At 36.6% G+C, this 13,334-nt stretch overlaps 1 long non-coding RNA gene across 3 annotated transcripts; it reads right to left on the reverse strand.

The window, feature by feature from the left end:
• Positions 1–980: 980 nt before the first annotated feature.
• Positions 981–10,122, reverse strand: LOC145801424 (uncharacterized). 3 transcript variants are annotated; one of them, XR_014342897.1, is made up of 7 exons: positions 9,983–10,122; positions 9,612–9,700; positions 3,361–3,413; positions 3,145–3,207; positions 2,808–2,898; positions 2,694–2,719; positions 981–1,414 (listed from the first exon to the last, which is right to left on the reverse strand). It is a non-coding gene; the product is annotated as an uncharacterized LOC145801424 (long non-coding RNA). The 3 variants fall into 3 exon arrangements; XR_014342895.1 differs by lacking the exons at positions 9,612–9,700; positions 9,983–10,122 and having other exon boundaries at positions 3,361–4,258; XR_014342896.1 differs by lacking the exons at positions 2,694–2,719; positions 9,612–9,700; positions 9,983–10,122 and having other exon boundaries at positions 3,361–4,258.
• Positions 10,123–13,334: the final 3,212 nt, after the last annotated feature.

Consider the following 13,334-nt stretch of genomic DNA (forward strand, 5'->3'; position numbering starts at 1 on the left):
ATTTAAACATATTAATCATTCTCTTCCATCTTATTTTTATTTTTCCAGTCTTCTAAATTATTTTATCTTTTTTGCCTTGAGCCTAAGTATGATGCAAAAGAGAGTTCTCTCACCAAGTTTAATACCAAGCAAAAATCAAACGTTCAACAAATTTTAAGCAATGTTTTCTCACCCTCTTACTTTGTTGATTGTAATCTTCTTTTGTTGTCTGTTCCCAAAAAAATAAATAAATAATGTCTTTTGTTGTTTGTAAGTACTCTTCTTTTTCCTCTTTTTTTTTTAAAAAAAAAATTAATAATATCTCACATATATATATACATCTATAAGTGTAAATATAAAAATAAATAAAAATAAAAACACACAGATACATAAACAGTATGTAGTTGAGTGCCATACAGTCCTATTTATCTATGTTAAGTTTGGTTTGTCGCACTGAAAGTGGAATAGAATGGAATTGTTTCATTGGAATTATATTTTTCATCATTTTTTTTAGTGAACTAAATTTATGCACATTCTAATGAATAACCATTTGATTCAAACTAAATTCAAATGAATCAAAAGATACTTGAGAGGCTTAGGCTGTTGCCATGAAACACTTTGTTTGGCCAGCCTTTGTTTTTTTGTTTTTTTTTTTTTTTTTTAATACTTCAATTCTATTATCTATTCTTATAGCTGAATTTTACAATAGTTTTAATAGGTCACCAAAAAAAAAAAAAAAAAAAAGTGATGATTTTCATTACATTAGGCATGTATTAGACGTTAATAATCACATTTATTAGTTATTATCATTGATAGGAACTCGTGCCTCCGCACAGCAAACATCCCATTTCTATATTATTTGTGAGAATTGACAAATTAGAATATAATGAAAATAAATAAATAAAAACAGATGGGTGCATAAATAATTAAAATTTTATCTTTCAACATTCCTTCTGTTTTTTATTTTTTATTTTTTTGGTTTTATTTTTTTGTGTGGATAAAATGACAAACAATCATTCTCATATATTACTAACAGAAACAGCATCATCATTTTTACATACTTTTTTGCAAGAACATGAGCTGGCCTTGTCAATGACCACTGAACTTTCAAAATACATAAATAAACAAACTTAGAACTATGATGCTTAATATCTCGCAACACAAAACCTAATGCCGAATCATAAGCATCTCCTCCATCCTGGAGTGCATCAACAAGAATTTGACAATCTGTCAAAATATCATCCACACCCCATTGATTCTGCACCACCTACTGCATTGCATCAAGGCAAGTTTGTGCTTCCATTACGACAAGGTAGACAACTTAAGAGCTTGGGCAAAATGTGTAATTCCTACTCCGTTCTTACAAAAACAAACCCATGCCATACCATCTTGGCGGGTTAGCTGCTGTCACAAGCCATCAATAATAAAGGTCCACCTAGGCAAGTTTGCACAAAGAGTAGAAGAGTTAGTAAGAAGAAAAAAAATAACTATCCGCCTTATCAGCCTGTTGAACAAAATATTTCTGATTGATGACTTGAATATAGCTAAGCTAAGTTCCCAGTCTTCCAAGCTTCACCAATGCCATTGCTTACTCTAAAACATAAAACACCTACACATCAAAATGATGAGAAACAACATAATAGTGGAGTGAGAATAATATTTTAAAATGTCTAATATAATCTACATCATTATTTATATGCCTTCTCAATTGGACCGAGATGAGAGTGAAAATGTGAATTGATCGATCAGAGCAAGGTGAGAGTGAAGACGTGAATTGATCAATTAGACCGAGATGAGGCAAAGATGTGAATCATCAATCGAACCAACATGAGAGAAAAGACTCGAATCGATCTACACCTTCCATATGAATCATCTGGCAGGTTCTCTGAAACGAAAGGTTTGGAAAAAAAAAAAAAAGAACAAAACAAAACAAAAAAGGGTTTACTGTGGAAAAGAAGAAAAGAGAAGAGAAGAAAAGACAGGATTGACTCAGCTCTAAATTAGAATAAGAAGGAATAGGGTTTTATTTTTAAACACAAGGTATATTATTGCAAGGAGGGAGGCCAAGGTCAATCCACTTAATTACAACCCAAAAGCCTGCCTGCCCATCCATGTTTTTCCAACCATCTCACAAAACAATTCCTTTTCAATGAGAATTACCACAAATTATATGTGCTAGTTCATAGTTTCAAAAGAAAGAGATTCATCGCCCTAATTTTGTCCCCCCAATTCCACCCCCAATGATGTGGTTAAGACCCATGTGAAGCAGTCCCACACTCCTCTCTCTCTCATCTCTAGCCCCCCTAATTCCACATTATTGGGGTTGGAATTGGGGGGCCTCAATTAGGGGGAAGTAGCATATCTCATTTCAAAAAATCATTCTCCACCATGAATGAGGAAGGTTCCCAGTTGCTTCCCCTTTCCTGTGTCAACAAAATCATTACCATCAATGCTCTTGAAGAACCACTAGCACTCTTCTTTTCAAGACTCACCTCTCCCTTGACTTTTTTAATCTCCCTCTTTGTAGCGATTAAATGGAACATGGTTTTAAAGGGAAGTTACTCCTCCATTAAAAATTCTTCATGGCAGTCTAAAGAAAGGTCAAAATCAAAAGAAAAGAAAAGAAAATATGATATCTAAACAGAAAGATACAAATAGGATTTAAGTAGCCTCCATAGTCAGAAATGAAAATTTTAATTGTCAGCCCTCCATACCTAGAGTTCAAAAGTTTCTCCAGAAACTGTAGAGGGAAAAGGATGAAGAGGCATGTCAACCATTGTTGTTAATCCACCTGTATAAACGATGTGAGAGAGAAATCGAAGGCGTACCAATGGCAGATCTCGTACCTCAGCAATAGTCATGTTCGATCATGCAATCACACGCAAAAGTAGCCCACATTGCCCACCAGCCAAGCTATATCTGCTCACTCAATACATTTATCAAAAAAACAAAATATATCTGCTCACTCAATACAGAGTCAAAATTCAATAAAATTATTGCACAGCCTACAATAAAGACTAGGTACAGAAAAGATGCTTATCCACTTTGCATATGAATATCATACATGGAATACAATGCCCATTCATTCAGTCATGAAGCTAAGCACTATTGAAGAAAAATAATCCAAGTTATCACTCAACACGATACAAAAAAACACATACTCACCATAACAATATTTGTAAGTTTTCTGAACCAATCATTTTCTCAGATTTCTGGAATTGTTATTTGCTGCAACAGAACATCCACGGTTTAGCAACAAAATAAAAGATTTCATATGGTTATTTTCATTGAACCATCTGGAACACACAATCATGAAAATCATGCCAAGAAAGGACAGTAGATTTATAAGAAAGAACACTCTTGGCTTACAAGACCAAATACCTTAGTAGCTCAAATGGAGTTTCTGCCACTAACTTGGATGGATCATGATCATTCTGGATACAACCAAGGTAAGTTACCAAAAATCCTTTGCCAATATAAATATAAGCAAGCATTAGGAAAGAAAATAATTGTGTCAAACCCCTTCTTGATCATCAAAGAGTCAAATGACCATGATGCAAAATCAAACTTCAAATTACTTTAAACCAGTTCAAACCAGTAGAGTCAGTGGAAAACACAAGCCACAAAACCTCACTACTCAAAACATCCTAAAGGCATACTGATTTTGCAAATAGTAATTATATGTTAGTGTGTAAGCAATTTTATCATTGGTACAAGAAGATACATATCAAGAAAGCATGGAAAAGAAACTATCTGAAACAGCTATAAAATAGCAGCCACAAAAAACCAGTAACCCTGAAAATATCATCTGATAGAATAGTTCAACATCGTAATCGATGAAAAACTCAAGCCTAAAAATCTGACCACTCAAAACATGGTAAATAATTTTAAATTTATGGAAGTTATCTAATACTACAACAGGAATTGCAAAGACAGCAAATTTTTTTCTGAATGCATAACATTTTGGAGGCTAAAAATTTCTCATTCAACTTGGAGCTTACCTCAAATGGTTGTACCCTTTGGTTTTTCAAGAAAGATATTTGGGATTCTAGTTTATGAGAAAGCATTGAAGCATTAGATGCCTATTAATAATAATCTGTTAGCATCTTATATTGGCAAAAAAAAAAATTCACGTTCCTAGGTGACGAGGATTGGTGCATCTCATTACCCCCTAGTTTGGGTGTTTAATCTAACTAGGTGGGGATCCCATAGGTGCCCAATCTAACTTGAAAGGGGTTGTGTCCTAGGTTATCAAAAAAAAAAAAAAAAAAAAAAAGAACGCACATTTTTAATAAACTGAACCTAATATGATAATTGCCCAAATTGAGAAATATACCTTCATAGCATAGTTATCATATCTTATCCAAAATAAGTATGAGGTAACATCATACGCCAATATATAATCTATGCCTTGCAACAACTAAAAATCATTCAAAGAACATAAACAAGCCATGAGTAGGTGTGAATATATTATATATGTATGTCTAAGACGTGGAAACAAAGTAAATGAAACTTTCACTATTTTTGTTTCTCAAAAACATGAAAACAAACAAAGTAAATGAAAACATAAACCAAACAATGATAAATTAAGAAGATTGAATACCATATACCCATTTGAAATAAGGCTTAAAATGGGGCTTTAACCAATTCTTGTGATTTCTTCATTCTTTAATATACTTTATGGGATTGGTACCTTTCACTGGATATTTAAAATTCCAAAAGGTTGGTAAGTGATGCCATTGTTCAACAACATTCACAACCCTGAATTCAAGCTCAATTGAGAGGAACAATTTTCTCATAGAATTCAAGTACAAATTATTGCTAATTTAATGCCCTGAGCACCTTATTGCACTAGCATGAAACTAGTTGACCATTTCAGTATGAAGTGGGATCTAGTCATGAGTTAATGAAGTAAAATTTTAATAGGGGGAAAGGTGTCAAAAAATAGTCTCGTGTTACACTTCAACACTAACCAATCATGATCACAAAAACTAGTGAATTACATATATACACAAACATAGCTTTAAAAAAGGACTGGAATCATGGATGATACTCCACATATAAATTCAGTACTATGGAACTCTACGAAAGCGCTGGTACATAAATAAGAGATTATCCAGCAAACAATGCAACTACAAGTTGCCATTGCACATTAACACAAAATAAACTACCAATTGAACATGACAGTTACATGAAATTTCAGAGAACAAAGGATAATTGTGCAGTACAGAAACAATCTTTGAGAAGGCACATTTCCAAATTAATTTAGAAGGCACTGATTTGACCATAACCGAAGCCAACATTTACACCATTTGTCATACCATGACGATGAAATAACATATCTATTACAAAGAGTAGTTCTAGATGTCTGTGAACCAAAAAAAAAACAAAACAAAACAAAAGATACAGTTTCGTAATTTTCATAATCAATAGTGTTAAAATTGATGTATTATTGATTGATGTATGTTATATTTATTACAATGATTCATGATTCCTATATATAGAGGAGGGTGAGTGTGTAGTAGGTGAGGAGTAGGTGAGGAGTAGGTGGAGAGTAGGTGAAGTAGGTGAGTGTGTAGTAGGTGGTAGTGGTAGGTGTGTAGTAGGTGAATTTTAACAGCCCCCGCAAACTCAAGGGGGATAGGAACTAACCAACTTGAGTTTGAAGAGAGTAACAAAACAAGAAAATACATAAAAATAAAAGAGGATAGGAGACACTGTATGGTCGTGTCAGACCGTTGGTGAAGCCACGGTATGGTGGTGTCATAACGTTGTAGAGGACACTGTATGGTTGTGGCAAACCGTTGTAGCAGATAAAGCCTGGACAGTTGACGAGGTCACACCGGACCGATGGAGAAGCTAACCGGAATCAAATGTCGGGACAGTTTAGGGGGTCATGTCGGACCGTTGGAAAAACTAACCGGAATCAATGTCGGGACAGTTTACAGAGTCTTGTCGGACCCATGAAGGAGCTAACCGGAAGGAGCTAACCGGAATCAATGTCGGGACAGTTTACAGAGTCTTGTCGGACCCATGAAGGAGCTAACCGGAATCAATGTCGGGACAGTTTACAGAGTCTTGTCGGACCCATGAAGGAGCTAACCGGAATCAATGTCGGGATAGTTTACAGAGTCCTGTCGGACCCATGAAAAGTCGCACCCTCAAAAGGTGTGCCCAATCTTTCAAAAATGCGTGCCATCAAAAGGCGTGCCAAATCCATAAAAAGGCGTGCCCATTCCATAAAAAGGTGTGCCGGACATGATGGCGAGACGCGTGACCACATTGGCTTGCGCGCCCGTTTTGTCGTCTGGCGTCAAGTGGCGCGCGATGCGCGTGTCTGCCTCGGCTATTTAACCAAGACGGAGGCTGAGGCTGAGACAAAAAAACCTGCTAAAATCCTCTGAAAAACTCTTCCTTTTCTGAGAGAGATACGCTGTAACACTCTGTTGCCCAGTCCTTCTCTGAAAGTACCAGTCGGAAATCGCTGCTTCGCTGAAACACTCAGCAACCCAAAAAACATGGCCTCTTCTTCCCGTTCAGCTACCCAGAACATGGCCTCTTCTTCCCGTGGTCTGCTCACTCTCTTTCCCGACCTCAACGAGTCTACAAGAGAGATAACTGGTGCGGTGGCCCTGGAACCTCAACCAAGCGCCGCAGGGTTTGCTCCGTTGAACTTTCCGATGCGGTCTGTGGAGCAAAAAATGGCGGTGCAAACTAATATTGAGGCCAATCAGTATACTTTGAAGTCATGTGTGGAAACCATGACTGCGGTCACAAATTTGTCGCACCGACTGCAGAGTAGGACAAATGAGGTGCAGCAGTTAAACGCCCAACTGGCTCTGCTCCAGCGCATGTATAAGGATGCGCGAGCAGAGATAAGTGTGCTAAAGGCGGAAAACAAGGAGCTGAAGCGGAAGGCCACCGTGATGTTCCGATTTGGAGGACCGCCATATGTTGCAGGGGAGGAGCAGGGAGTAGTGATGGTGCCCAGTGGCGTGGGAAACACGGAGGCAACACCGGCAAGGGCCACCCAGGAAGGAGGCAAGAAGAAAAGACCGGCGGCAGAGTAGAGAAGGGATGTCGGGGTGTGGCCGTCTGCAGAAAAGAAAACAAAGCCGTTGTGGTGTTTTTTTTTTTTTTGTTGTTGTTGTTGTTTTTTTTTTTTTTTTTTTGTGGTGTAAAATGATGATCGGGGTTGATCCGGTCATGAATAAAACGAATTTGTTTATGTTGTTTTTGTTTTGTGTTTTTTTTTTTTTTTTTTTTTTTTTGTTCAAAAGAAAAGATAAAAAATTGACGGTCAAGGAGAAGTTGGGCGGTGGAAAGAAGAAAAAAATATATATATATATATATATATATAAAAGATAAAAAATGTTTGGGCGGGTCCTACCACTAATGGAAAAGTAAGATTATTGGGGTGCAAATCAAGTTGTGTTTCGTGTTCTTTTCAAAAGATTGAAGTAAAATAATGAAAAAAGAAAAAGAAAGTTGAGTGGGGAACAGGAGTGTGTGGAAAGAATGAAAAAGAAAAAGGATGGTGGAATTGCTCAGATATGTCTTGGCCAAAAGTGTATCCAGCACCACGTGGAGAGATTCCCCAAGCAGCTCACAGAAGCAGTGGCAGGTTTCACGGGAGACAGAAGAGAAACAGATGATGTATTTTCTTCTCAGAATTCTGTCGGTTCCTCTCAAAAAACTCTGTGGACTCATCAATGGCTCAAACCACTGAAAGAATAAGATCATTTTTACATGATAACTCAGAAGCAAATCCAGGAACCAGATCAAATCCCAACAGTCTTGTTGGCTCTTCTTTTGTGGAGCTATTACGGAGCGCAGAAACCTTGTGTGGTGTGGGTCTTTAGAGAGAGAGAAACCGTGTCTCCCCCCTCCTCCAATTCTCCACAGCCCAAGACCACCGCCGCCCCCTCCGGAAAGAGCTTGGACGAGTTCACCGGCGCTGGCGCCGTCGGCAGCGTCTGTCAAGTCATTGGCGCCGTCGTGGACGTAAGGTTCGAGGAGGGCCTGCCGCCGATATGGACGGCTTTGGAGGTCCTCGACAACGCGATTCGGTTGGTTTTGGAGGTGGCGCAGCACTTGGGAGGGAAGATGGTGAGGACTATTGCTATGGATGGGACTGAAGGGCTTGTGCGAGGTCAGAGAGTTCTTAACACTGGTTCTCGAATCACTGTACCTGTGGGCAGGGCCACCCTTGGTCGTATCATGAATGTTATTGGAGAGCCTATCGATGAGAGAGGCGAAATCAAAACAGATCACTTTTTGCCTATTCATCGAGAAGCTCCTGCCTTTGTTGATCAAGCAACTGAACAAGAGATCCTTGTTACTGGAATCAAGGTGGTTGATCTCCTTGCACCATACCAAAGAGGTGGAAAAATTGGACTGTTTGGTGGTGCTGGTGGGCGTACTCGAGAGGGTAATGATTTGTACTGGGAAATGAAATCCGGCGGGCAGTCAAGGCAAGGTTGCCGCCCGCCGGAAGGCGAAGAACACCAAGAGCTTAACCTATAGCTCTGATACCATGTTAAAATTGATGTATTATTGATTGATGTATGTTATATTTATTACAATGATTCATGATTCCTATATATAGAGGAGGGTGAGTGTGTAGTAGGTGAGGAGTAGGTGGAGAGTAGGTGAAGTAGGTGAGTGTGTAGTAGGTGGTAGTGGTAGGTGTGTAGTAGGTGAATTTTAACAAATAGTATAAAACCCTACGCAGATGTGTTTGGGCTCTCATTAAGTTGTTGCAAACAAAACAAAAATTACTTTTACACAATCAATATTTTCCCATGCACATAAGTGAAAGCGCAAGGTCTTAAATCAAAGTAAACAATGCAGCAAAATATATATATAAATTACTAAAGCTCCAAATAAAAAGTCAAGAAGTCCTAGGAAATTTATAAAATAAGTCAGAGCCCATATCAAGGAGTTGGAGGAATTACTTGATTAGCTGTTATGAATACTCCTTGAAGATTCTTTGGTGTTATTAAAAAGTAAGTCAAAAACAATCATTAAAGATTAATGCTTTAAAAACATTTGAAGGTACTTATCGACAAAAAAAATATTTGCAGGTACAAATTTAACACCCAAAACAAGGGCCTCTTTTTTTTTCCCTTTTGCAAACACCTCATAATTGAAACAAGATAGGAAGCATAGACTACAAAGATAAACTGATGAAAAAAAAAAGATACAAAGATGGAGAGATCAATTTCCTGGATTCATAAACTTCCAATTTGCAGGCAAGATCCTCATGCCTTATATATTGCACTTGCATGAGAATAAACATAAGCAACAAGCTGAACAGTTCTACCAACTCTTGATCAATTTTAACTTATTTCTCAAAAGGCTATTTTGGCAAATAAATAAATTCTAGTTACAGTGTTTCGCTGACAAAGGTACATTGAGACTATTAAGTCATAAAAAGACAACCCTCCACTGAATTGGATCTACAGGTCTTCATATAGGAACAATAACAAACCAAAAGGCTCTTCCAGGTAGGAGCTACATAGGAAAAATTGCAGACAAACTAAAATTAAATGACAACAGATTGCACAAATCAAATGTTCCATTTATACTCATAAAAAATAGAATCGTGCGAGTCAGGGAGCGAATAGTACCTGGGTGGGACATCAGCAGATTTGGGTGACCTAAGTGGGATGATCAAAAGGAAATGACGAAAGACCAATCGTCAATCTAAGCACTGATCCTTGTTTGAGAAAACACAACAAAACCAGATATGATTAACGTTCTCCAAAGATTTCATAGATGAACATATAAAACTACATAAACACACATATGTAGTAAGATCATGGAATAAAGAGAAGAAATAGAGAAAAAGTGAGAGAAAAACATGGAGCAAATTTCTTAGCTACCTATTTGTGGAACAAACAAGAAAAGCTATTTAAGTCAAATACAACTCTAGATCAAAAATATTGAAGCCAAATACCTGAGAGAACTAAAAAATATAAAATAGCTCTAGAACCCATACCTGAGAGAGAAACATAATCCTAGATCAGATCCAAATCATCCAAACCAAGTTTGACTCGTCCCTATGGAAGAGACAAGCACCTAGATTACCGATGAAAATCGAAAGCTAAGTAAGAGTTTATGTAAATGGAACACAGATCTAGATCATTATTGTGTAGTGCGGTGTTTTAAAAGGCTCTAGGCGCACCAAGGCGATAAGGTCTCCTATAGCCTAAGCGCAAAGTGTGAGGTGAGGCGCAAGTAGTACAAGAAAAACAAAATTATAAAATAGGCAAACTTTTCAACATAACAAATATCTATAGAATTCCAAAAATCATAACCATTTCAGATAATCTTTAAACATAACATTCGATCTTCTAAAAACTACAAATATAATATCCAACAAAAGATATAAAGCATAACATTAAATCTTTTTTCACTTTCTGCTCTCTTTTGACTACGCTTGATCATTTTATATTGAAGAGATTTGATTCCCTGTGGGTATGCCCACAAAAAAAGCATTTAATCAACAATTGGAGTAGAAAAATAGGTAAAGCCCATGAAGCTCACACCTCGCGCCTCGAAAAAAAGCCCTCACCTTAGCGCCTAAGCTGCGCCTTGCGTATTGCGCCTTGACTCGACCTGTTTGAAGAGCAAGGCTGCGTCTAAGCTCGCCTTTTAAAACACTGGTGTAGCGATGGAAATCTCTAAATCTCGAGTGAACTCTCACAGCAAGTCCAGGTTGGACTCAATGAAGAACAAGCCCTAGAGGGATGAAAATCGAAGGAAATCAGTAAAATAAAGTGCACAAAACAAGATTTTGAGATCAAAAATAAAATGAGAAACGATTGAGATAGAAGAAGATATAATGTCTTTATCTCTGTATTTGAAACTCTACTGGATCAAAGGAAGTTTTCTTCACCAGTTGAATGCTTCTGCTTTGTACATGTAATTCTAGATGCAATGCGACAATGCTATTGAGTAGGTTATTACAGAAATTTTAAAACCTAATGCTATACATGTTTGGATTTTGGATTTTGGATTTGTCAAGGGAAAAGAAAATGAAGAGGTAGTGGAATTACTTATACAGTGGTGGGAAAACCAAAAAAACTAATACATACCAATTCATTTTCAACTCATTTTCTTACCCCAAGTATCACTTGGATATCTTAAAACTATACGGTCAATCTTGACTGGCTTCTTATAAGAGCAAATCATTTAATGGGACTTAACTTGGTTTGCAACTTAAGTTCAGCACATTCATCTAATAAATAAAATAAAAAAATCATTATTGTTGTATGCCCTAAGATGTGTGAGCATTTCAATCTCTTAGGTGAGACTTCAACTACCTATTTAGTATTTAAAATCAATGGTGGTGCTATAAATCTGCAGGCCTAATGATGTTAAGATATTTTCAGAGCTGGTTGTTGTCTGATGGAGTTCTGAGGAAACTAGAAATTCTTCTTCTGTTCAATTACATGATGTTTCAAATTTAGCACTGCCAGTTGATTAAGTTTCTATTATTAATTTCTTGATGTAACCATTGTCATTGCCATTCCTCAAATGGTTTTCACTGGTGCTATAAATCTGCAGGTTTGATGCTGGGAGATGGAGTCACCATTGTTTCTTGCTTGAGGCTTTTGAGATTGTGACGGACACTTGGACAAGAAAATCTGTTTTGCTTGATAGCCATATTAATGGTTGCACAGGGCATTTGAGTGCATTCGTGGTATGATATTATGTTTGTAACATCTACCCTAACTACCTTTACCCTCTTTGTGGTTGTTTGAGGAATTCATTTATTGTATTAGATTATGTACAAAAGCCTAAGTGGGATACCTTCAGATGTTCAGTGTCTCAATTCTCTCAACAAGTTACCTCATCCTGCTGTTATGAGAGCATGCACTCTTTTACACTGTCTATTTCAAATCTTCACAAAATGACTTATTTTGGGTATGAAAAACTAAAATCGATTGGGTTTTGGGGGTGTGCTCCCTCTAAGGTTTAGGATCAAAACCTCTTTAAGTCCTAAATTCTAAAATGGTCAACCATTATCCACAGTGCCATAAAGCCATTTGTGGCATTAGCAATCTGTCCTCTTGGTGTCTTAACTTGTAGTTACAAGGTTCAAAAATGATGCAAAAGAAAATTTTGACAATTTCTAAAAGTGCATAGTTATCCAAGCAACAAAACTATTTGAATATAAAATCTTCCAATGTTGATTAAATTATTTCCTTAATCAAATCCACAGGCAACACACGTATTTTTTTTTCTTTTTTATTTTTTTGATAAATACATCCAACACACGTATTTCTCTACTAGTCACAATCAGAAATCCTATTTACCACGTGAGAAATGGATCGAGTAGAAAAGAAAACTGTTATAACCAAGGTTCTGAAAAGCGGTTGCGGTTGCCGTAACGGTGGCGGTGGCGCGGTTGCGGTTGCGGGGTGTAAAGGCCGTAGCGTAACGGTTGCGGTAACCGGAATCGTGAATTTTTTTATTTTTCGCACAATTTGAAAAAAACTTACCGATATGTACATTTTTTTTCCATGATCATATTTATTGGGTTTTAAAATAAATATTGATCAATTTTTATAAATTTTTAAGTTTGATCCAATATATTTCATATTTTTAAATCAATATAATTGAGTTTTTTACATTTTATTTTAATAATTAATGACTTTATATTTTACAAAAAATAATCACTAACTATTATATATAAGATAAATAATGACAAAAGTAAAAGAATAAATAAAAGTCTAAATATATATATCTATATATTAATCAAGCCAAATAGATAATGATCACACTTATTATTATTATTATTATTATTATTATTATTATTATTATTATTTTCAAACAATATATAAATAGACACAAACAAAATAGTTGAATGATAATAGCTGAATAGAATAACATAGGTCTTACAACTTCAACAAATCAATAACATGTTCTTCATCTTCCCTATTCTCTCTCTCTATCTCTTGTTCCTCCATCTTCCTTCTTCTCTCTCTATCTCTCTTCCCCCATTTTCAACTTTTTTTTTTTTGTGTTTTTTTGAAAGAAACAATTCGGAACCGTTACGTAACGGTGCTTAACAGGCCGTTGCGGCACCGTTACGACTGCTATAGCAGCCGCTACGGCCGATACACCTGTGAATCTCAATCACACTGCAAAAACGGCCGTAACGGGTGGCGGTAACTACCACAACCGTTACGTAACGGCGTTACGTAACGGTTGCGGCCGCTTTTTAAAACCTTGGTTATAACCCAGCAACCATCAACGATTCACAAAACATCAGAAAATTGACTTCTAAAAATCCTGTAAACAAAAAAAGGTCAAGTGAAACTTGCAAAAATAACAGTTATCAA

The sequence above is a fragment of the Camellia sinensis genome, chromosome 10 (assembly GCF_055761805.1).
Source record: "Camellia sinensis isolate YWXY chromosome 10, ASM5576180v1, whole genome shotgun sequence".
NCBI classification, from domain to species: Eukaryota; Viridiplantae; Streptophyta; class Magnoliopsida; order Ericales; family Theaceae; genus Camellia; species Camellia sinensis.